Here is a 27332-nt window from a genome sequence, read left to right as displayed (position 1 = left end):
ATACTAGGATATAAACCAATTCTTTTGATGCACAATCACTATTTCGACTTTATACAGTTAACAAACTATATACTCAATTCATTACTTCTCAATTGCTAAAACTTCCTTGTATTTGTTACCTATGTTTCATCACACTTTTTAACCCTTTCGTTACTGTATTTATTTTGAGATGCTCTGTGTTTCTTTCAATTACTTTAAATATAACAAAGAATTTAGTAAAATAACTTCGTTACCATTCAGCTAGTATCAGGAACATAAATTGTGACTAAGGTTTGGTGGAAGATTTGAATTCAAAACTTATGAAAACAAGACATTTGTACTACTGAACCAGAGCCGGTTTTGGCTGGGTTGGTAACATTGTAATTCATTAGAAATATACTATTTTTAAATCTCACAACAAGAGATATTCAGCAACAGTACTTTGGAGTAAAGATTATTTGCCAACATAACATGGCAGTCCTGGTTTAGGATAAATATTGTAATTTAGCCCAAGGACACATCGTCTCCAGCTGGCTATACGACACAATCTGCTTCCTTATATTTTTAAACAAGGGAATCTAGCACCCCCACTCAGCTCAAAACAATATCTGTGTATCACAATTTCTGAGGCTAAATTACAGCAACATTCATCCTAAACCAGGACTGGCATGTTATGTTGGCAAACAATCTTTACTCCAAAGTACTTTTGCTGAATATCTCTTATTGTGAGATGTAAAAATAGTAATTTTCTAATTTATAGATCAGTGACTAGTTCTCACTTTGAAAACTATATATTTCGAATGGGAATTTGGTAGCACCACCTCTAGCCAAACAATTATTCTGTGCTGATGAAGAGAAATAACCCAGAAATCGCAATACACAGATATTGTTTTGAGGTGAGTGGGGGTGCTAGATTCTCTTGTTCGAAAATATAAGGATGCAGATTGTGTCATATAGCCAGCTGGAGATGATGTCTCTTGGGGCTAAATTACAGCAACATTCGTCCTAAACCAGGACTGCCATATTTTAGTATATATACCTTATCAGTAGTTCTTCCTAAGTTCTATATACTCTAGGAACGATATATTTTCCCAATTTATCCAGTACAACCTTTAAACAATTAAATAGTATTTTCCTAAACAATAGTTCCACTTATTTTGGTTAGTGACTTATTCACAAATATACCAACACTCGCGCCTGAGGGTAATATTCTCTGGGAACGCACAAAAGCCCTTTTCAGAGTTATTTACTTTCAATTGTTATTATCTCATATCAGATTAGCCTGTTATTACGTAACATGCTTCACAATTTTTCTATACATACCTTAGTATTTCCTCCTAAGTTCTATATACTCTGTGAACGCATTAAAGCCCTTTTTGGGGCTACTTCATTTGAATTCTTACTATTTGGGTAACTAATTTCATGTTATTACATAACCAACTTCACAATTTGGGTATACATAACTTATTGGGAATTCCCAAAACAAGATCCTGTGTAAGACAGTTTGGTATTCTCTGTAAATGCACAAAAACTGTTTTAAGGCCTACATACTTTGTATTGTTGTTATTGGATAAGCGAAACAATTATGAGAATGCAATCAAGGGATAAGCTGCACTTTCCCGGGAATTAATGGGTACATCAGCAAGTATATATATATATATATATATATATATATATATACACACACACACACATTAACACTGGCATGAAATTCTGGGTACTAAAATATTAGCAGTGGTAATAAAGATAGCAGTAGTGGTGTTGATAGAAGCAAGTGCACCAATATTCATCTAATTAAAAAAAAATCAAGGAGTCTCCCAGCTTTGAATGCCATGTAAAAACCAAAGAATAAATATAAGACAGATTCAGAGAACTAGTCCTCACACTTCTGCTTCAGAAGTGAAGAACAAAAGCTGCTTTTCATCTCTGAGTTTATTCAGTATATCTAAGTTGAAACCCCCCTATTCAAGAGCTAATACTAAATTAAATAATAAATTGATTGTAGCTTTTGAGAGTACACCCCCACCCACCACACGAAAAGTGATAGCAATTTAATTTGATCAGTAAAACATGTAAAATTTAATCATTGAAACATCAAAAATGTCTAACACATTGAGATGAAACCACTTTTTTTGATTCTTACTGAAGAATACAGTAACTAATTCTACATAAATGAGGACACATTACATAAAACCAATTTTCAAAGACAACTAGGCAATAGTTTACATTAATTTGGTGTTGAAACTATCTGAATAAAAAAAATCCCACAAAACTATTCAAAGCATCAAATAGAATTATAAATAAACATTTTATGAGCAACGTTTCGATCAATAACAAAGATTCTGAATTAATCATCATCATCACTATTATCATTATAACATAACATTTTCCCTATTCACCTTTCTTGTTGACCAGTTCTATAACCAAAATTCTCTTTAAATGTCTATCTTTTGTTATTTTCTCCATTCATACCCTTGTATTACTTGTAACCAGTTTCTTTGAGGATTTCTTTGGTTAATCACTGCTCTGAATTCTATCTACCTCTATTTCAATACATGGCTTCATTCAATTCTCTCTTGTTATTCTTATAAAAAGCTACAATTTGTCCTAATTCTCAGTAATTCTTGACCATATATTACACACACTATTTACAATCCATTCTGCACCCCTACTCTTACATAATCGTTTCTACTGTTCTACTTTCTTTTCATGTGATGAGTTTTATTCTCAGACTGCTCTATAATTCTTTACTATACTTCTTTAACACATGCTTCATGCAATTATTCTTTTGAACAGAGAAATATTCTCTTTTCCTATATTAGGAGTAACATTGATAAGCTATTACAAGCTAAAGTCGCTAAGCTATCTGGGATGCCTACACCAATAATGATTAGGCCAACTAGATAGCAAATTTTTATCTATTACCACCAGGTAATAGGCGCAGGAGTGGCTGTGTGGTAAGTAGCTTGCTAACCAACCACATGGTTCCGGGTTCAGTCCCACTGCGTGGCATCTTGGGCAAGTGTCTTCTGCTATAGCCCCGGGCCGACCATGCCTTGTGAGTGGATTTGGTAGACGGAAACTGAAAGAAGCCTGTCGTATATGTGTATGTCTGTGTTTGTCCCCCTAGCATTGCTTGAGAACCGATGCTGGTGTTTACGTCCCCATCACTTAGCGGTTCGGCAAAAGAGACCGATAGGATAAGTACTGGGCTTACAAAGAATAAGTCCCAGGGTCGATTTGCTCGACTAAAGGCGGTGCTCCAGCATGGCCGCAGTCAAGTGACTGAAACAAGTAAAAGAATAAAAGAATAAAAAAGAATAATCCTTAAACTTGTAATGAAAACAAAAGAAGAAAAGAAGCTATTCTGTGGCTTTATGAAAATTTTACATTTTTGTTCAAGAAACTTTCCAAGAATTTTCTTTTTAGATAACTACTTGCTTGGTAAAGACACATACAAGTTCTTGGAACTTGGAAAGCAAGATGGAAAGAATGGGCCCATTGTCGACTTACTCACTCGGGAACATTATAAAATCACAGATTTTTACAAAAAATAAGAGGGGAAATGGAAATAGAAGTCTATGAGATCCAAGGTGAAATGATAAAATAAGTATGACTTGTGGAGTATGTAAAGAAAAGTCTTGTGACCAGCAAATATTTACAAATAAAGGGTTGTGAGAGGGTGAAGATTTACATATGAGGGGCTTCAATTACACTTATTTTTTTCAGTTGTCCTTTCCTGTCGAGTTTGAAGATAAAATTCTTAAAGTCATAACTTTTAGAATTATGTCTGGAGCATGAATATTTTGATGTGGGAAAATGAAGTATGTAGTATTTAAAAGAAACAAAAAACAAATTTAGATTAATTTTAGATTGCTTCTGATCTGTTGAAAGGACTCCATGCATTTATTTAATTTTTAACTAAAATCCAAAGAGTGAGATGAAAATAAAAGATAAGCAAAAATATCTAGTCTTGTAATAACATGGAAGAGAAAAGATATGACTTTGATTAGCAACTGCAATACGTAGCAGACCAGTAAGGAAACTTACAGCATATCAAATGGTAATTAGATAATTATAAAAACCAGAAATTAAATACATATCCATTAATTAATAAATGAGGTGACTCACATAGAATGACATTTAAATATAATTCTGTACAGTAAATTAGAACAAAATTAGAAAGTTAATTTCCAAGTTCAGTAGAAATTACAGAGAAGTTGCATACCTATCAACCTGCTTACTACATCTCTTTAAATATTCTTTAAATGACAGTTTATTATGCATAAGCATTACATAACATTTTAACATTAAAGATTCCTTTGCTTTTGCATAATTTAAGTGCATTACAACACTTTAAAAGTGTACCAAGATCAAAAGAGATAAAATATCTTTTATGTCAAAATACTAAATCATGTTTAACAAAAAAATGTAAATAAATATTAAGCATAGGCGCAGGAGTGGCTGTGTGGTAAGTAGCTTGCTAACCAACCACATGGTTCCGGGTTCAGTCCCACTGCGTGGCATCTTGGGCAAGTGTCTTCTGCTATAGCTCCGGGCCGACCAATGACTTGTGAGTGGATTTGGTAGACGGAAACTGAAAGAAGCCTGTCGTATATATGTATATATATATATATATGTATGTGTGTTTGTGTGTCTGTATTTGTCCCCCTAGCATTGCTTGACAACCGATGCTGGTGTGTTTACGTCCCCGTCACTTAGCGGTTCGGCGAAAGAGACCGATAGAATAAGTACTGGGCTTACAAAGAATAAGTCCCAGGGTCGATTTGCTCGACTAAAGGCGGTGCTCCAGCATGGCCGCAGTCAAGTGACTGAAACAAGTAAAAGAGTAAAAGAGAGTAAAAGAGTATATAGCAGTAATAAGAAGCATAAACAAAATGATAGTTTGAGCTTGCTGTTTAGCCCCAGGTCAGCCATAGTGAAGCAGACTTCTGATCAAAAAGTATTTCAACTTTGGACATTCCATTTATGGAATAACTATCAATGAAGTATTGAGGACTATATAGTTGGCTAAAACAGTGAACTGTCAGGCTATTCACATGAACGTGCCTGGTTTGGTGTCCTATCGTTCTGAGTTCTTATTCTGCAAACTAAGTTCAAAATCTAAAAATCCTGTTCTGAACAACAAAGATCCACAGGAGAGATTCTTATCCAGTTATTGTTACGGCACCAAATGAATGAGAGATAACACTCCTCTTGAATAAGACATTGATTTATCTGGAATTTTCCTCAGAGGAGAAACAATTTGATAGTGTAGGCCAAATGACTATGTTGTTGTTGTTGCTGCCAACAGCAAGAAAAAAAAAAATAATCATATGCCTGCAAAATTCAATTGGAGATATGCAACATTGATACCCTATTTGATAAGTTGCTGTAAATAGAAGCCAATCTTCTCTCAAATCAAACCTTACTGTCTTACAAAAAAAAAAAGGAAGGCTGTGGGCACTGTAGTCATGGCTAGAATGTCTTTGATTCATGGATCTACTTGATCAGGGTTGATATGATGGAAGCACTCCGTCAGTTACAACGACGAGGGTTCCGGTTGATCCGATCAACGGAACAGCCTGCTCGTGAAATTAACGTGCAAGTGGCTGAGCACTCCACAGACACGTGTACCCTTAACGTAGTTCTTGGGGATATTCAGCGTGACACAGAGAGTGACAAGGCCGGCCCTTTGAAATACAGGTACAACAGAAACAGGAAGTAAGAGTGAGAGAAAGTTGTGGTGAAAGAGTACAGCAGGGATCACCACCATCCCTGCCAGAGCCTCATGGAGTTTTAGGTGTTTTTGCTCAATAAACACTCACAATGCCCGGTCTGGGAATCGAAGCCGCGATCCTACGACCGCGAGTCCGCTGCCCTAACCACTGGGCCATTGCGCCTCCACCAGGGTTGATATGGAACTTAGCAACAACATGGAATTGAGTGAACTAGAACTTTGTGAGCTAAGTGTTTTGGACAGGGCCATCATAATGATTGCTAAGATATGAGCAACTGACTTCTCAGCCGGCTGTCTGGTGCCTAACTTTACAATCCATACTTTTTCGTTTTGCAAGGGTTCATAAAATAATAATCCAGTAATATGCGTAAGTCAAATCCATTGACTTAGCAATTTCCTTACTAAGACTGCTCAAAAGAAATCGATATATCCAGATAAATAAGTGAAGTTCCCCACTGATAATTATGCTGTGCTTTCATACTATCACTTTTCTAGCAGAGACAAGAAAAACAACACTTATAAATAGTTAAAGTTGTTACATGCATCTGTGCTTCTTCACTGATCAAAGCATTTCTCGTTAGACAACTTATACAACTTCAGATTCTTGTTTATCACCAAATAATTCACTCACTTCACTTTCCATATACCATTTCTCTCAGCTGCAATTCTCATTGAGTAGGATTGAAAAAATAAATAGGTCTTAAAAAAAGATAAATAATGAGTTGATGAAAAATATCAAGTAACTAAACTTTTCTAGTTAAGAATGCCAACATAATTAGTAGCCTTTTAAGAATGAGAGTTAATTGTAGTTGTTTAAACTCAGTTGACCTCTGCTAATATCAGGTGGCAAAATATTATAATCTTTGGTTGTTCATCAGTTTGTTCTGCTGTATTTACCCCCCCCCCCCACTCCTGGACATTATTCTTTATAAACCACTTGAACTAAATTACAATTTAAACAGCTGTTTGTGTCCACTCTCTATAAGGTTTAAATAGGCTAGTTAAATAGTTAACCTCCCTTTACCAGTGGTTTCACTAAGTAACATATTACAGTTTCCTGAGAGTAGCTGCTATGTACTATATTAATACTCTTGAGGTACATTTTATATTACTCTTTTATTCAATTACCTACTTTAATAAACATTTTAAGAACTAAATTGACATTCATTCTGAACTGCTTTTGTTTTGTCTTTTTTTAAAATGTTTGTATGTGAAGGGAGATTTTAGCATTGAGCTAATATTTACCCGATCAAAGTGACTTTTGCAATACTTTGGCAACTTCACTGGTGCCAGTGGCCTGAGGGAAGCACCCTGTACACAATGTAAAGATTTTGGCATTGTAGAAACCATGCTAAAGCTGACATTGGAGCTTGCCACAGCCTGTGGCATATTGTCAAGCTGTGGAACCTACGCTAGCATGGAAAATGTCTGCTAAATGATCATGATGACATATGTATACGTGAGAGTATGTGTTTATGTCTCCTAGTCCTGACATCATGTGACAGCTGTAAATGAGTGTCACTGTCATACAAGCAGCATCATTCATTTCTAATATTCTGTGTAAACATGTCTGGTCTTAGGAAGATATTACTTTGCTTGGAAACAGGTGAAGGATGGCAACAGGAAGGGCATTCAGGTGTAAAAAAAAAATCTGCTTCAACATATTCATATCTGACCCATACAAGCATAGAAAGGTGACTTAAATAATGACAGTGACTTTGTCCAAGATCACAAGGTCACTCACTGACTTTAGAAGGGTACTGAATCCTCATCTAATATTCGTACTGTATTGTAACAGATAAAGGATATTATTCCTCAGATTAAAATTTTATTGTATTTCTCTTCTATTTTAATGGAATTTACATTGAAAACAAGACTTGCATTATTTTTGGTGCCACTTTGAGAATACCCTGCCTAAATCTCTGAAGGGTTATAAAAGGCAAAAAACTTGGTTGTAATTGAGAGGACGCAGAAAATAAAACTGTTACAGTACTACCTTTAAAAAAAAAAAGAAAAAGAAAAAAAAAAGACTTTTCTAAGCAATGCCAGTCCATGTTTTTATAAAAGCAACAATCATAGTTACCATGTAGCAAAAGGAAAATAAAAACTCAATACCAAAAAGTAAAAACAACAATACTCAGCAGTGTTGTGTCAAGATGTGAACTTTCATGGTGTACACACACAATTCTCACATGACAATGAATATATTTATTTATTTTTACATAAGTTCACACACAAAACCAACCTACCATTCTGAATCAAAGATTGTAAACAATTTAATCTTCTTTATATATAAAAGTGAAGTTGTATGTCTGTCTCCTACGATTTACATTCCTAACTACTCCCACATTTTGCGGTGCAGTTTAACCAAGTATCTTATAGTCGTGATTCATATCGAACCCTTCTGGGTATTAGCGCACGTCTACGATGAGTGTACGATTTAAAAAAGAATTTACCATCATTTTTTTCCATTTTAATGCAATTTTTTGCTATTATATAAGGGAAGTAACTCTCTAAAAATGTCTACGATGAGTCAACGATTAAAAAAAAAATTTACCATCATTTTTTCCCCGTTTTTAATGCATTTTTTTGCTATAACTCTCTAAAAATGCTTATATAGTTATTTCTCTTACAAACCCGAACAACGCCGGGCGATACTGCTAGTGAATATTAAATCCCATATCTTAAAGGAAAGCAACAAGAGCAAAATAAAGAATAAACATAGGTGAACAAGTGGTGAAAATACTGTCTCTCTTTTCTTTTTGACATGTTCTAAACCACCCCCAAATACTAATTTTTAACCCTGAAGGCATTACAACTAGCTACGTAAATACAGACTTCTCAGTGTAGTTGAAGCAAAGGCATTCAAACAGATACAAGTGTAAAATATTTAAGAAAACACATACAACAAATAAAAATTAAACAAAGCTAAAAACTATTGATTTAAAACGAGCACCAATGAAAATAATACAACTGTTAGCCTCTAAAATACTCAGCATAAATAATACAACTATTGTCATAAAACTTAATATGTAAAGTAAATTTGTGAAATCTTCAAAATACAAATCCATGCACCCTTTAAGTAGATAAATCTTTAATCCTTTAAACAAAACAATTCTTCAAAATCAACATGTAATTAGTAATATCCATTTAATCCTTTTTTTTTCTTCTTTTATTTCTACTCAATTGTCTTCCAAATAGAAAAAGGACAAAAAAAAAAAAGACGTCTGTGAATTCAGCAACTTATTAAATTATAATTCTAAATCATTAACACAGAATCCTTATAAAACAAAACCAACCAATCAAAATCACACATACACTTTCTCTCTCTCTCTCTCTCTCTCTCTAATTTTTAGCATTGTTTGGCTCTTTCTGAAAGTTTGGATGTACGTACGTATGTACATACATACATGGTGGCTGCCCCCTCGTTATCGAGTATGGCCATTGTATGAAGCTTAATCAATGTTGTTATTGTGCAATGCCTGAGCAAAAAGATTTTTTTTTTAAAGTGAGGAAAGGCTGTGCACTGAGTCAATCCCACTCACTAAGTAACAGCAGCCATAATCCGAAAAGAAGAACAAGTCAACATCATCGGTAACCACTGAGCTGCAGGTTTTATGTTGGAGTTATCCCAGTTACCATCTCCTAGAAGGATGCCCTAACAAAGGCTGGGAGTCCTTCACTCCCAATGGTTTAACCTTGCGATCGGGTATTCAGTCCAATTATTTCTATGTCCTCATGCATGATACATCCTTAAGATGTTTATTGGATGGCTGTTGACTCCCAAGAGTTCCTCCGCCCTTTGACGGGTGCACATATAGGATGGGCTACCAAATCCTCTCACAAGGCTATAGTAGAAGACACTTGCTCAAAGTGCCACACAGTGGAATTGAACCCAGAACCATGTGGATTGATTGGGAGACAAGGTTCTTTCCACAGCTATGCTTCTGTCTAGAACAGGCATCGAAAGTAATTAGTAAAAGCATGGTATAAGTTTTCAGATCATGTCCACTATTGAATGATGCTTAGACATCATAACCTGCACCGGTCCAGATGATATATGCCAAAGGCTGGTAAGAATAAATATCACAAAAAAAAAAAAGAAAAAAAGAAAAAAGTACTCCACAGAAATAGAAGAAGCAAAGACTTTTAGGAACAAATAGCAAAGTTAGTAGCTATTAGTGTTGGATAGAAACTCGGAGATGCTGCATTGTAGAAGATAAAACAATCATTATGTATTAGAGGAAATGGATGTAACTGACTACTCATACACAAGAATTCGATAGAATTAACTGTTTATTTCCAAAGTAAACAAAGGGTCATAACAATAATTTATATTCAAGAAATGACAAAAACTTCAATGAAGAGTAGAAACATTTGAGAATTGGTACAAATGATATTCAAACACAGATAGAAATTCATTTATTTATTACACACATGTGAGTGAGAACACTTTGAGATATTTTTGGTATCTAACATATGTCAGATACTGCGAGCGCTGCTTCTGATTGGTCAATCCATGGTGATGACCCGAGGTCATGGTGACGGCACTACTTTTGTCATTCATAAGTTACAACTAAACTTCATTCATTACTTTCACGAGCAGGTAGAATGTAGCCATGTAATTAAACAAACATAGTATCTTTTTTATACCAGATATCACTTAAAGTCATATACACATAAAATATAAACATTTCTGGTGGCAATTCAATTTTTTGTTGCCAAAAAAATCACAACATATTTCGTCCAGTCATTTCACCTGAAAACTTAGCGCTATAAAGTCGGACTATCTTCCTGCGGCATGACATCTTTTACAGTTACACATTGTGACGTCACTGACGTGAAATCAAGCCGTATTCATGCGCGCTTCAACACGACGTGAAGAATTTAGTTATTGGGTTAATAAAATATGGTCGTTTATTCATGTGTAATAAATAAAATACCAAACTCATTCCCTATGGATACCGTATTTATTACAACTCGTGGCTTGTAAACATATCTAACTCGCTTTCGCTCGTTAGATACGTTTACAAGCCACTCGTTGTAATAAATACAGTATCCATAGGGAACTCGTTTGGTATTCTCTATTTCTTAACACATCCATACACACACATACATACTTTGCCCTGTCTTTTATTCTTAGTTACTTTAAATGACTAAAAGCCTTCACCTCATTCCTATACTTTATATTAATCCAATTGATTACTTTAGTGATTCAATAACTTTTGCTAGCAACAGTGACTCACTCACATCTGACTCAATATTAACAGAAATGATGATGATGTTTCTCTCTCACTTTCTTTTCTTTGTATATTTTTTACTTCAGTTAATTGTTTATGGCAGAAAAAGAAAAACAGAAAAAATTAGTAAACTCAAGAACTAATATAAATTTCAATAATTTTTTCCACTTCTGCTACTAATTAATGATTAAATGTAGACAACACCTGTTTGCCTCATGGCTAGTAGTAAAACAGTTCTGATTTATTTCAAATCTTTGCTCTACAGTTAGCATTTATTTCAACATTCTTTTTTTTCTTTCTTTTTCTCTTATTTTACCCTCTTCTATTAGAAAAAAAACAATGTTACAGTAATATTAACAAACTGGTTGCTGTAAGAAGTTCATTCCACATATCATCATCAGCACCATTGTTTTTAATGTCCACTTTTCCATGCTAGCATGGGTTAGATGATATTTGTTGAGGTAGATTTTCCATGGCCAGATGTTCTTGTTCCCAACCCTGACCTATTATGAAACAAATTAATATTTCCCAGTGAACACCAACAGCACAATGGCAATGTATGTATGTCAGAGACATTTACAATTAGTGCATGGACAATTTCAAGACAAGGAAACAAAAAGTCAGGCACACATGCATACATACAATAGAGCCCTTTAATTTTCTTCAACCACATCTACTCACAAATCCTTGTTGAGTCAATTTGGTAAACAGAAACTGAAAGTAGCCTGCAGTGTGTGCGTGTGTGTGTGTTAATACTTCTTTCAGTTTCTATCTACCAAAGTTGCATACACGAAGCCAGTGCCGCCTCGACTGGCTTCCGTGCCGGTGGCACATAAAATGCACCAATCCGACCGTGGCCGATGCCAGCCTTGCCTGGCACTAGTGCAGGTGGCACGTAAAAAGCACCCACTACACTCACGGAGTGGTTGGCGTTAGGAAGGGCATCCAGATGTAGAAACATTGCCAGATAAGACCGGAGCCTGGTGCAGCCTTCTGGCTTCCCAGATCCCCGGTCGAACCGTCCAACCCATGCTAGCATGGAGAACGGACGTTAAATGATGATGATGATGATGATACACACAGAAACATACAAAATACCTTTTAAATCCCACCCCCATGTTAGATGTGTTTTGTCAAGAGTAGATGAGTCTTCTGTAATAGTGAAATATAGCTAATTAGTATTATTGTGTCATCTCTTTATTATTAGAAGAGTAAAGAAAATATTTCATTTGGTTCCCACTTTTTTTTTTATATTGATGACTAACATTTACATCATAAATAAAAGAAAACAAACAAATTGAACAGTCAATTCAACAAAGTACACTAATTTTAACTGAATATACTTGAAATAAACATTTTTCATAGCAGGAGTGGACTGTTTATCCCAAATTAATTTAAAGGGGAAAGGATATTGTCAATTTCCTTCCAAAGTGTCAAATCTCTCAATACTTGTAACAGTATAACAACTTGAAAATTTCTTAATACAGTGTGTGCAGCACACACACACACACACACACAAACTTTGTGCTTGTGAGTTATTTCATCTTCTAAAGGCAAATTCACTGCAGTTACCATGGAGAAAAAAAAATTCTCTCTTATAGTAAAAAGTAAACAACAATTTTTTTCTCCATGGTAATTGCAGTGAATTTGCCTTTAGAAGATGAAATATGTAAATATGTTACAAACATTTTAAATAACCTAAAGTTTGTTAATTCTTAATCACTGCTTGGCACTGATGCTGTTGTGTGTGTGTGTGTGTGTGTGTGTGTGTGTGTGTGTAAAACAATAGTTGATAAGGCTTGCTAATCACCCATTTGTACCTGGTAAATGTGTAATTTATTCCTTTGCATACTACGAATATGATTACACTTGCAAAGTTGGAAACAACTGACTACTTTTTCTGTGACAAAGTAACAAAACCTCAACTTCAAGTGTTACAATGGTGTTGGTGGGGAGATTAATTTGTATAGCTGAGTGATGCAATATCTTTATATATAAAAGAGAAGTTGTGTGTCTGTCTCCTACGATTTAGATTCCTAACTACACCCACATTTTGCGGTGCAGTTTAACCAAAACTGGGTCTCTTATAGTCGTGATTCATTATATATGTTACAAATTAGAACAAACAGTAAAAGGTTTTCATTATAGTACTCAGAGTTTTGAATACTGTCAACTCAACGTGACAGTCCCATAAGGGAATTACATCACCGTCATTTAGCCCTAGGAAACATTGACGTTTCCTGTCGGCTTTGACACATCTTCTGTGTCCTTATATTTGCAAAGGGGAGGCAATCACCCCCGCCAGCTGGGACTAGCACCTGAGGACATATGTTTCTGACTCCATTGCTCGTCATCAGTCCAGAGTAGTCAGTCTCGCTCGCTGAGATGACTGCAACCTCTCTGCAAATATATCCTATTTTCAGTAAAATTTATTTACTGATCACCAAAATTAGAAATATTGAATTTCTAAATGTCTCAGAGAGACATGAGCGGTGATGGAGCGATATAGTGGTTGTATACTGTCAACTCAACAAAAAATGTGTCAAAGCCGACAGGAAACGTCGATGTTTCCTAGGGCTATATATATATGTAAATTAGGGAAGAACCTCTATGTAGCAATTCAACAATGAAATTCTTAAATCATATAATATAGAAAAAAATTAAAAATACGATGAAACGTTTACCTAGAACTAAATAAAGTACGAAATAATAAATAAATAGCATATAATTAGTAAGTAGACTACACGTGCTTCGTGGCTATATTTTCAAATTGATAACGATAAAATCAATTCAATTTAAATATAGACACTCATCAGGTCTAAGATAAAAACAATTAAATAATTAAATAAATGTACGTATATTATCTTATAAGAATATATATATATATATAAATATACATAATTTTTACAATAAAAACTGAACAAAATTCAACAATATATCTAAAAATAAAAACATGAAATATCTTATTGAATATATTCTGTTAACTAAATCAAGGACTTAGTGTATATAATAAATTTATCTTGTTAAAAACGTGGTGTAAATAAAACTAGAATAGATATATCTATTTTATCTATGAAAATATATTTTAGCTTATAGAAGAAAAAATAAACTATAGTATATCATTACTAGAAAATTGAAATACAAGTAATTAAAACAAAATATAAATATGTAATTACATAATATACATTAAGTGAAGCTAAAATACTATAATTTAATCTATATCCATTAAATTATTTATTTATGTGTTTAATAAACATCTAAGTTTAATCTTATTCTTATTGAGTCGGATTTCACATATTTTGGGGTCAGTCACCATAGCACAGATGTATGAATAATGAAAGTAATGTTTCTCCAAATTTCTCACATGTATTATAATGAAGAAAGCTGCTGATTATCTATCTACCAAATAAACTATGTTTTTTAACTCAACAACTTTTTACAACTAAAATAATGTCAGGAACTAGGTTGGGTCGCACAATTTTGAGTTCATTTCCAGACAATATTTTGATTTGCTTCTAAAGTATCACTTTCATCCGATGTTTCACATATGCATAACTCAGATAAACATTTATGAACATGTACACATAAATATTGTATTAAAATAAGCCACAACCAAAAAAATTATATTAAAAGACATCCATTTCTCTATATGCTATGAGGAAATACAGCCTCACTCTCTCTCACGCACAAAAAAGAATCATGCATATATATTTATGGGCGAAGGTCAAGAATATGTACTTCCAGTGTTTAGGATAAGCGTTACACTGAAAATGGATGGTGTGTGTATTCTTTACCTCTGCTTATTTATTTGTAGAAAATTTTTCTGGATGTTATGAGGCAACAAAGTGGGGAGTGTATACATATGTAGTAATGCCCTTTTAATTATACATTTTTTTTCAATTCATGTTTATTTCATTCATTATTTGCAATGTTCTCTCTCTCACTCATGCACACTGCAAAGCTTAAAGATGGGCTGCTGAACTGAAATCTCTATGTTGCTTTGAGGGGAAGGTAAAACCTGACAAACCGCTTCTCCCTCTGTTGCTGGACTACTGTGATGTTTGTTTAAAAAAGATTATGACTGTGATAAAATAATGAAAGCAATATTTACTAAGCAAGTGAGCACTATTATACAAAGAAATAATTAGATGTAAAATATAAAAATTATTTGAATTGAGAATCAAACGTGAAAATATTATGAAGGGGCACGCAGGAAACTGCCCGGAGGGCGGTCTTTCTGCTAGTATATATAATTAACTTTTATAAATATCTTTATGTTATCTATTGAAATAAAGAGAAACCTTAAGCAAACAGACATAAAAGATGTTGGCAAGAGAAATGCCTGATAGTAAGAGAAAGCAATCTGAAGAAAGTGTATTAATAATATATTATTAATACACTTTCTTCAGATTAATAGTTTCCAGGACACATCCACATAAGTATTAGAATCAAATACATGAATAATTACAAAGATTGGAAGTTTTTGAGTAGCTAAATTCAGATTAATCATAATGGATCTGTTTGTACATATGACCATTCAAAAAGAATGCAAGTAGAGTATATTTTATGATTAAATAAATCGATTAAATAATGAAAAGGTTAGAAATGATAAGAAAAATGCTGACCTAAATTATCAGTTATAATATATGACACTGGGGGGGGGGAAAATACCCATCTTGCATGTTTAGTGTAAGCAATAATTCTGAATCAGCTGAACCAGTGGTTCTCAGCTTCTTCAATATGTAGGCCAGATACAAAAGCTGGATCAAAAAAAATTTTCTTTTAGTGGGTTCCCACACCAAAAAAAAAGGAAAACGAGTCAATTATAGAAAAATTTATAATATTTAGAGGGAAGGATGTTGGGGGTGTATATGACTCTGGGAACTGTGATTGACAATCACTGCTCGAGACCCTTGTCAATTACAGGCACCCTCTGCTTTGTGTTACCAACCTGAAAATTTTGCTGCATGTAATATGGAATCCTGTAATGTGAAACCTAATTTCCCACTGAATCCCAGAAAATAGGTTTCACATTATGGCAAAATGTTAGGAACATAATGTTTATGTAACATGGATGATGTCTGTATTTCTCTCCAATATTAATATTTCAAAATTGACATAAACAACAAATGTAAAAATAAAAAAAAGCCCACTACTATTTTGAATATTTCCACATTTACTAAAATAACGAATAAACATCATCGAGCCTGAAGCTGCAATTCAAATCCTGAATAATCTTAGATTTATATTATTCTATGGTTGAGAAAAAAAGAAACTTGGAATGATTTAGACAATGAGACTAACATCGAACTGAAGAGAAAAAGTATTCTCTTTACTCTCTTTTACTTGTTTCAGTCATTTGACTGTGGCCATGCTGGAGCACCGCCTTTAGTCGAGCAAATCGACCCCGGGACTTATTCTTTGTAAGCCCAGTACTTATTCTATCGGTCTCTTTTGCCAAACCGCTAAGTGACGGGGACGTAAACACACCAGCATCGGTTGTCAAGCAATGCTAGGGGGACAAACACAGACACACACATACATATATATATATATATATATACATATATACGACGGGCTTCTTTCAGTTTCCGTCTACCAAATCCACTCACAAGGCTTTGGTCGGCCCGAGGCTATAGCAGAAGACACTTGCTCAAGATGCCACGCAGTGGGACTGAACCCAGAACCATGTGGTTGGTAAGCAAGCTACTTACCACACAGCCACTCCTGCGCATATGTTTCATTCTCAACATGATGAAAACTTTCAATCATCATCATCCTTTAACATCTGTGTTCCCATGCTGGTGTGGGTTGGGCGGTTTGACAGAAACTGGCAAGGACCACACCAGGTCCCAAAGTGTCTGTTTCGGCTCGGTTTCTACAGCTGGATGCCCTTCCTAATACTAATCTCTTTACAGAGTGTACCAGGTGCTTTTTACATGGCACCATCACAAGTAATTTTTATGTGGCACCATCACATCTAGATAAACCTAATGCCTAGGTTCTCTTTTAGCTATCTGATATAGTTCTTTGCTGACCCTACTTTTCCACTCTTTTCAGACCAGTCTTAAATAATTTAGCTTTAATATTGATTTTTGACAACTTTCAATGAAAATCTCATATACTGAATACTATTGTATAAAACAAAGAATCAGATCTCTTGTTTTAATTATTTAGTGGTCTCTTAGAAAGTTCTGCCTTTCTGTTGATGCTGAAAATTACTTGCAATGTTTTCTGTTAGTACTCCTAGTTATTGGTGACATTATCATCATCATCATCATCATCATTTAACGTCCGCTTTCCATGCTAGCATGGGTTGGACGGTTCAACTGGGGTCTGGGGAGCCCGAAAGCTGCACCAGTCCAGTCAGATCTGGCAGTGTTTCTACAGCTGGATGCCCTTCCTAACGCCAACCACTCCGAGAGTGTAGTGGGTGATTTTATGTGCCACCGACACAGGTGCCAGACGAGGCTGGCAAACGGCCACGCTCGGATGGTGTTTTTTACGTGCCACCGACACAGGTGCCAGACGAGGCTGGCAGACGGCCACGCTCGGATGGTGTTTTTATGTGCCACCGACACAGGTGCCAGATGAGGCTGGCAAACAGCCACGATCGGATGGTGCTTGTTACGTGCCCACAGCACGGAGGCCAGTCGATGCGGTACTGGCTACGGCCACGTTCGGATGGTTTTCTTGTGTGCCACGTGCCACCGGCACTGGTACCACAAAGATACAAATTCCATTGATGTTCATCTATTTTGATTTGTTTTGATTTTCACTTGCCTCAACAGGTCTTCACAAGTGTCACAAGAAGGAAGGTATGCACAGGTGGACTGACTACGTCCCAGGTAGGGGCCATGGGTTATGGCCTGACTAGTCTTGCCGGGTCTTCGGATGGTGTTTTTATGTGCCACCGACACAGGTGCTAGATGAGGCTGGCGAACGGCCACGATCGGATGGTGTTTGTCATGTGCCCACCGCACTGACTACAGCACTGATGGATTTCTTGTGTGCCACAGGCACTGGTACCACAAGATACAAATTCCATTGATGTTCATCTATTTTGTCTATTTTGATTTGATTTTGATTTTCACTTGCCTCAACCGTCTTCACAAGTGTCACAAGAAGGAAGGTATGCACAGGTGGACTGACTAGTCTTGCCGGGTCTTCGGAAGGTGTTTTTATGTGCCACCGACACAGGTGCCAGATGAGGCTGGCGAACGGCCATGATCGGATGGTGTTTGTTACGTGCCCACAGCACGGAGGCCAGTCGATGCGGAACTGGCTATGCCACGTTCGGATGGTTCTCTTGTGTGCCACCGGCACTGGTACCACAAAGTGTGTGCCACCGGCACTGGTACCACAAAGATACAGATTCCATTGATGTTCATCTATTTTGATTTGTTTTGATTTTGATTTTGATTTTCACTTGCCTCAACAGGTCTTCACAAGTGTCACAAGAAGAAGGTATGCACAGGTGGACTGACTACGTCCCAGGTAGGGGCCATGGGTTATGGCCTGACTAGTCTTGCCGGGTCTTCGGATGGTGGTTTTTATGTGCCACCGACACAGGTGCTAGATGAGGCTGGCGAATGGCCACGATCGATGTGTTTTTGTCATGTGCCCACAGCACGGAGGCCAGTCGATGCGGTACTGGCTACGGCCACTTTCGGATGGTTTTCTCTTGTGTGCCACCGCACTGGTACCACAAAGATACAAATTCCATTGATGTTCATCTATTTTGATTTGTTTTGATTTTGATTTGATTTTCACTTGCCTCAACAGGCCTTCACAAGTATCACAAGGAGGAAGGTATGCACAGGTGGACTGACTACGTCCCAGGTAGGGGCCATGGTTTATGGCCTGACTAGTCTTGCCGGGTCTTCGGATGGTGTTTTTATGTGCCACCGACACAGGTGCTAGATGAGGCTGGCGAACGGCCACGACCGGATGGTGTTTGATTATGTGCCCACAGCACAATGGCCAGTGATGCGGTACTGACTACGGCCATGTTCGGATGGATTCTTGTGTGCCACCGGCACTGGTACCACAAGCGGTACTGACTACTTTTTATGTGCCACCGACACAGGTGCTAGATGAGGCTGGCGAACGGCCACGACCGGATGGTGTTTGTTATGTGCCCACAGCACGATGGCCAGTGATGCGGTACTGACTATGGCCACGTTCGGATGGATTCTTGTGTGCCACCGGCACTGGTACCACAAGCGGTACTGACTACGGCCACGTTCGGATGGATTCTTGTGTGCCACCGGCACTGGTACCACAAAGATACAAATTCCATTGATGTTCATCTATTTTGATTTGTTTTGATTTTCACTTGCCTCAGCAGGTCTTCACAAGTGTCACAAGAAGGAAGGTATGTACAGGTGGACTGACTACGTCCCAGGTAGGGCCCACGGGTTATGACCTGACTAATCTTGCCGGGTCTTCGGATGGTGTTTTTATGTGCCACCATGTTCCCACAGCACGGAGGCCAGTCGATGCGGTACTGGCTACGGCCACGTTTGGATGGTTTTCTCTTGTGTGCCACAGGCACTGGTACCACAAAGATACAAATTCCATTGATGTTCATCTATTTTGATTGATTTTTCACTTGCCTCAGCAGGTCTTCACAAGTGTCACAAGAAGGAAGGTATGCACAGGTGGATCGACTACGTCCCAGGTAGGGGCCACGGGATATGGCCTGACTAGTCCTGCCGGGTCCTCTCATGCACAGCACACTTCCATAGGACTCGGTCTTCAGTCATTTCCTTGGTGAGACCTAAAGTTCGAAGGTCGTGCTTCACCACCTCGTCCCAGGTTTTCCTGGGTCTACCTCTTCCACAGGTTCCCTCAACTGCTAGGGTGTAGCACTTTTGCACACAACTATCTTCAGCCATTCTCGTCACATGACCATACCAGCGCAGCCGTCTCTCTTGCACACCACAACTGACACTTCTTAGGTTCAACTTTTCTCTCAAAGTACTTACACTCTGATGATTATGAGTACTGACATTACACATCCATCGGAGCATATTGGCTTCATTTCTTGCAAGCTTACGCATATCCTCAGCTGTCACGGCCCATGTTTCACTACCATGTAGCATGGCTGTACGTACACACGCATCATATAGTCTGCCTTTTACTCTTAGCGAGAGGCCTTTTGTCACCAGCAGGGGTAAGAGCTCTCTAAACTTTGCCCAGGCTATTCTTACTCTAGCAGTTACACTTTCAGCACACCCACCCCCAAACCTTTAAACATGGACTCACTACCGACTTCAACTTGATTAGTACTCTTGGTCTAGCAGCCTAACATTCCAGTAATGTTATTTACATTATTGATTTCATATCAGTGTTTGACAACACTGTGATGCACTATCTTTCTATATGTCTACACTATTTTCTGCTCACTTCTAAAGCCTTGAGTCCTTTGATCTATCGCCAATGGGGGCCACTAACACAATAGATTTTATATTTATTTCTCAAGGTTCTATGAGTTAATAGTTCATGAGAAATTTTCTTCAGTATATTTCAGCCATTATACTCATTAACATAAACTTCTGGTATGTTAACACACATTTTGTGTTACACTTTCATATTACATGCCTACAGAAATCCAATCATCTCTGCTAGATAGATCATAGGCCAATGGTTTTGAGCACAAGCACACATTGAATTTAACCCTTTAGCATTTAAACCGGCCATATCCGGCCCAAAGTATTCTGCCTGTTTTATGTTCAAACTGACCAGATCTGGTCCCTCACACCAACCCTACAATATCGTTTTAAAAATTAACAGCTACCTCATTGAAATCTCATAGCTACAAGATAATGCATGATTAGTTCAAGGCAATGTGGATAAAAAAGGATTAATTTTGGCAGAATAATGCAAACACTAAAGGGTTAAATAAATTTTACAACTGCTTCAGAATATTTAGTCATTTTGGCAATTATCCAAGTATACAAGCCACTGTAACATTAAACAATACTATTGCTATTGACCAGCTGTTATCTCCAACTTCCATTATTTGTCCATTCAGTAACCAATATAACCATTAATAATTATTTTGGATGTAATGATCCACATCTTTCAAAGTAAACTGTTATTAATCTTATCTTGATGTTCTGGTCAACTTAATGGATAGTCACTGGACTTAGGCTGTATTCATTACACACACACACAATATCTGTACCAAATGTAGGTAAAATTACATTGTGAAAAATCATTTATGAAAGCAATAAAAAGTGTCCACAGAGAACTCAGTGGAATGCTTTTTTTTGACTAGAAAGCATCCATGTGGTGACTTAAACTAGCAAGAAACAGCAGACAAAACCCACTTCAAATAATACCATAATATCTTAAAAAAAAAAAAAAAAGGTGCAGGAGTGGCTGTGTGGTAAGTAGCTTGCTAACCAACCACATGGTTCCGGGTTCAATCCCACTGCGTGGCATCTTGGGCAAGTGTCTTCTGCTATAGCCCCGGGCTGACCTATGCCTTGTGAGTGGATTTGGTAGACGGAAACTGAAAGAAGCCTGTCTGTGTTTGTCCCCCTAACATTGCTTAATAACAACCGATGCTGGTGTGTTTACGTCCCCGTAACTTAGCGGTTCGGCAAAAGAGGCCAATAGAATAAGTACTGGGCTCACAAAAAATAAGTCCCGGGGTCGAGTTGCTCGATTAAAGGTGGTGCTCCAGCATGGCCACAGTCAAATGACTGAAACGAGCAGGCTGTTCCGTTGATTCGGATCAACCGGAACCCTCATTGTCGTTCCGCTGATCAGCTCAATCTAAACCCTCATTGCTGGAACCAATGAAGTGCCAGGTATTAACATACATACATATACATGTACAAACAGGTGTAAGTGTAATCCCTACACACATACACACACACACTCTCTCTCTGCATTCGGCTCTTTTCCTCGATGACATAAGCCAATAAGAAGGCCTCTATGTGGTCCTTTGACATAAATAGCAGCTACAGCTCTAAAATTACAATCTACCATCTGGAAAAGAACACACAGGATAATGTGATTCTTGATGCATTTTGCTCTATACTTGCGAGAGGGAGAGGATAATTCCAGCCGGAACACCTTTCATTATAAGTAGGTTTGATATGGGATGACACTAATCTGGGCAAACAACTAAAGGAAACTCAACAGTTACCACACAGCGCAGGAGTGGCTGTGTGGTAAGTAGCTTGCTAACCGACCACATGGTTCCGGGTTTAGTCCCACTGCGTGGCATCTTGGGCAAGTGTCTTCTGCTATAGCCCCGGGCCGACCAATGCCTTGTGAGTGGATTTGGTAGACGGAAACTGAAAGAAGCCTGTCGTATATATGTATGTATATATATGTGTTTGTGTGTCTGTGTTTGTCTCCCTAGCATTGCTTGACAACCGATGCTGGTGTGTTTACGTCCGCGTCACTTAGCGGTTCGGCAAAAGATACCGATAGAATAAGTACTGGGCTTACAAAGAATAAGTCCCGGGGTCGATTTGCTCGACTAAAGGCAGTGCTCCAGCATGGCCGCAGTCAAATGACTGAAAACAGTAAAAGAGTAAAGAGTATACTCCTGTACTCTCATATAGAAATAGACATTCATAATCACTATACAAATAAAAACCCATATCACTGCCAAAATGCTACCCTTAGTGTTAGTTTTGATTAAAATATTCTAATGGTGCACAGAGTACTTGCATATGACATTTGTGTGAAGGAATAAATAGATGTGGGCATAAGTGGATTCAAGAATTAACAAGTGAAAGAGATTAAATATATGAATAGGTGGAAAAAGGGCAATACATATTGTTTCTTTGTGAACCTAAACTAGGAATTTCTCAAAAATTAACCTAAGCAGTAAATTCTACATAACTCAGGGGAACCAAAGAATATTTACTTTCCAATCCAATTTGTTCCACTTTCTTAAAAGACATGCATATATATTTCGTTTTTGGATTTGGTTTACAAGATTCTTTATATGAGTTTGTGTGTTGAAGCATATTCTGTTGTGCCTGGGGAGAGTCATTTTCTTTTTGTGCCTTATGATTTAACACACGCACTGGTAAAATTTCCACTTATTTTTTATTTTTATTCTCCTAAAATTTTCGCTGCGTCTTGCAAGATTATCGAGTCAAGACTATTGAAAAGGTTGCAAGACGCAACGAAAATTTTAGGAGAATAAAAATTAAAATAAGAAATAAGTGGAAATTTTGCCGGTGAGAGTGTTAAATCAAAAGGCACAAAAAGAAAATGACTCTCCCCAGACACAACAGAATATATATATATATAATATATATATATATATATATATATGAGTCCACTGCATCTTAAAGCAGAAACAGCTGTAAGCTAAAGAAGCTCATAAGACTCCTTTGAGATCTCATATATATATATATATATATTCTTTTACATGTTTCAGTCATTTCACTGCAGCCATGATGGAGCACCACCTTTAGTCATGCAAATTGACCCTCCCCCCAGGACATTCTATAGGACTCTTTTGCCAAACTGCTAAGTTACAGGGACGTAAACACACCATGATCAGTTGTCAAGTGATGTTGGGAACACACACACACACACATATATACGACGGGCTTCTTTCAGTTTCCGTCTACCAAATCCACTCACAAGGCTGTAATCAGCCCGAGGCTATAGTAGAAGACACTTGCCCAAGGTGCCACACAGTGGGACTGAACCTAGAACCATGTGGTTGGTAAGCGAGCTACTTACGACAAAGCCACTACAAAAGGAAAATGAATAATATAGATGAGAGAGATAATTATTACAAGACATATCTTTCATAGACTAATAGGGTTGTAAAACAAAATAATTTATCCCACCAAAAAAAAAAAAGGGAGGAAAAAAAAGAAGAACAAAACAATATCAATGAAAGAACTGAATCAGTAAGAATATTTGAAAAAAGTGACATTTTAAAACAATGATAGATTATTTTGTTAAAATATTGCCATAAACATAAGCTATTAATTTCTGTTTTATCAGAAATTCCCACTCCAACCTCTTTCTTGTTAAATGTTGAATGATATTGAAGACCAGTGAGCAGCCTTATCTTTGGAAATGTGTACCAAGAATTTTTTTGTAAATCACTGGGGATCATTAATGAAATTCTTTCGCTCTCTCTCCCTCTTTCTCCTTCACTATGAAAATGCATAAAACAGATTTTTTTAACAAAAAGCAATCCAGTATCACGCACAAACACATATTTGCAATCCTGTATACAATCAGTTGAGAGGGAGGGGAAGAAGGATCGTATGGAGCAATCAACTACAATAATAGACAAAAAAACATGGACTGATTTTCAAAATTACATCTTGCCTTAACAATAATTAAGCATAATAGGCGCAGGAGTGGCTGTGTGGTAAGTAGCTTGCTAACCAACAACATGGTTCCGGGTTCAGTCCCACTGCGTGGCATCTTGGGTAAGTGTCTTCTGCTATAGCCCCGGGCCGACCAATGCCTTGTGAGTGGATTTGGTAGACGGAAACTGAAAGAAGCCTGTCGTATATATGTATATATATATTATAAGTGTGTGTGTATATGTTTGTGTGTCTGTGTTTGTCCCCCCCAGCATTGCTTGACAACCGATGCTGGTGTGTTTATGTCCCCGTCACTTAGCGGTTCGGCAAAAGAGACCGAAAGAATAAGTACTGGGCTTACAAAGAATAAGTCCCGGGGTCGATTTGCTCGACTAAAGGCGGTGCTCCAGCATGGCCATAGTCAAATGACAGAAACAAGTAAAAGAGTATCTGTATTAAGTTCTAGGCGTTCAAAAATGACTGCCATATAGTAAGTAAAGTTGGAAAATATAGTAAAAGATTATGTGCTGGCAAATGTTAGTACCAAGTGAATTAGTTATGTGCTACTTCTCCACCCTCCTTGTGTGTATATGTGGTTGTATTTGTAAAACAATGTATAGTGATTAGATGAACACAGAAACTGAAGTTGTAAACCTTTAGGCCAGCATTTAGAGATAATCTGGAGGAAATAATCAAAACAGAGTCTAAATAGTCTGAAATGGCAGTCAAAGATGTAAAGAGGAAATACTTTTTTTAGATGATGGGGTGAGAGTAGTTACAGAGGGGGAAAAAAAATACAATCTGATTAAGATGTCGGAGGTCAAGTGTTTATCTAAGGGAAGATAAAACGAAATAAAATATAATGTGTCCCCTTTCTAAATTCAAACTGTTTGGAATCATAGGAAACATAGTTTGAAGTACCACATTTTGAATAAGGGAGAGGAAAAAGGCATTTATTGATTGAAAACTTGACTGCGCATGAAGGCCTTGACTTACTTTCATCCAGTTAAATAGTGATCTTGTCATGAGAAAAAAAGATAACTGGAGCAGCCCGCTGAGGTATTTTATATTTTATTTTTTTTTTTGGTCACACAAATGAAACCTGTTTAATTGGTATTAAAGAATGCCTTTATACAAAGATATAAACTTGGTCAATAGGCTTGAGGAGAACAAAAAACATTTTTACATTCATTACTATGCAAAAAGGAAGTAGTTTAGAATGCTGACTCTTTGACAATGTTGAAACTATGATCAAAATTACATCTGCTCTTGGGAGTAATAAACAATTTAATATCCTCTATTATGTCAAAGTAATCCCATCAAAGGGAATCTGTGATAGAAAGATCCTTGAATTTCATTTGAATCACATTAAATCATTTCAACTACAAAGTTAACAATACCATAGACCCTTACACTTTTGGAGAATGCATGGCTCCATCTAGCAGAGTCCAAATAAATGCAAGCTATTATCAATCTCTGATAATCTTTGTGAAATCTACTTAAGACTACATAAAGGCAGAAAATAGTTGCTAACCTTCTAGAACATTACTTCTGCATATAGTTCTGTGTGTGTACGTACAAACACATGCACACTTTAAATAGGAAACTCTATATTTACTAACATCCTCTAAATCCACTCACAAAGCTGTAATCAGCCCGAGGCTATAGTTCTGTGTGTGTACGTAAGAAAATTTTAGGAAATTTTACCGTGTGTGTGTTAAATCAAAAGGCACAAAAAGAAAATGACTCTCCCCAGACACAATAGAATATATATATATATATATATATATATATATATATTCTTTTACATGTTTCAGTCATTTCACTGCAGCCATGATGGAGCACCACCTTTAGTCATGCAAATTGACCCCCCAGGACTTATTCTATAGGACTCTTTTGCCAAACTGCTAAGTTACAGCGATGTTTTAAATAGATTAAAAAAAGGAAACTCTATATTTACTAACATCCTCTAAACAGTTATCTCATCTGCCATTATTACTACAACCATTATTTCTCTGGGTTTCTGACTCTCTGGTGGAACCAAGTCCATATAAATGAATTATTTCTCCCAATCCTGTATTCTGGAATTTCCCTTACATCTACAGGCCTTCTTCAACTACAAACCTTCAATAATTCAAACAATCTGAGAAGAGTTAAAATGGCTATGGACTGTTCCTTTTTTCTGCAACAAGAATGAATTCATAGCCACAAGTTCTCAGATTAAATTGGCTACACCATTCATATGGGAATGGTACAGCCAATTTCATCTGCTCCAAGACTTGACTGCTACTTTATTTTATTGGTCTTGTAAAGATGAAAGGCAAAGATGATCTCAGTAGGATTTAAACTTAGACTGTATAGAGATATAATTAAACACCACAAGGCATTTTGTCTGCTGCTTTTCTGATTATGCTAGTTCACCACCTTTTTCAACAACAATTATTACTAATGTAGGCACAAGGCTTGAAATTTGATGGAGTACTGACCCTCACTACTTGAATGGTACTTTATTTTAATGACCTTGAATGTATCATGACAAGCAAACTTGACCTCGGCAGGATTTGAACTTAGGATGTAAAGAGTTGCAAGAAATACTATACGACATTTTGCCCACTGTTCAACTGATTCTGTCAGCTTGCCACATTGATAATAATGATCTGAAAATTTGGAGGATGGAACTAGTTGATTACATTGACTACATTGATTACATTAAGGCGGCGAACTGGCAGAAACGTTAGCGCCCCGGGCAAAATGCTTATCGGTATTTCGTCTGCCGCTATGTTCTGAGTTCAAATTCCGCCGAGGTCGACTTTGCCTTTCATCCTTTCGGGGTCGATTAAATAAGTACCAGTTACGTACTGGGGGTCGATATAATCGACTTAATCTGTTTGTCTGTCCTTGTTTGTCCTCTCTGTGTTTAGCCCCTTGTGGGTAGTAAAGAAATAGGTATTTCGTCTGCTGCTACGTTCTGAGTTCAAATTCCACCGAGGTCGACTTTGCCTTTCATCCTTTCGGGGTCGATTAAATAAGTACCAGTTAGGCACTGGGTTCGATGTAATC

General features: G+C 36.9%; 1 protein-coding gene across 30 annotated transcripts in view; it reads right to left on the bottom strand.

The window, feature by feature from the left end:
- The window catches only part of LOC115213534 (rho GTPase-activating protein 5), a 337859-nt gene that overhangs the window by 159750 nt on the left and 150777 nt on the right, over positions 1–27332 (bottom strand). The gene's annotated exons all lie outside the window — the stretch shown is intronic.

The sequence above is a fragment of the Octopus sinensis genome, linkage group LG6, assembly GCF_006345805.1.
Source record: "Octopus sinensis linkage group LG6, ASM634580v1, whole genome shotgun sequence".
Classification (NCBI taxonomy): Eukaryota; Metazoa; Mollusca; class Cephalopoda; order Octopoda; family Octopodidae; genus Octopus; species Octopus sinensis.
This window is presented reverse-complemented; position numbering and strand designations above follow the sequence as displayed.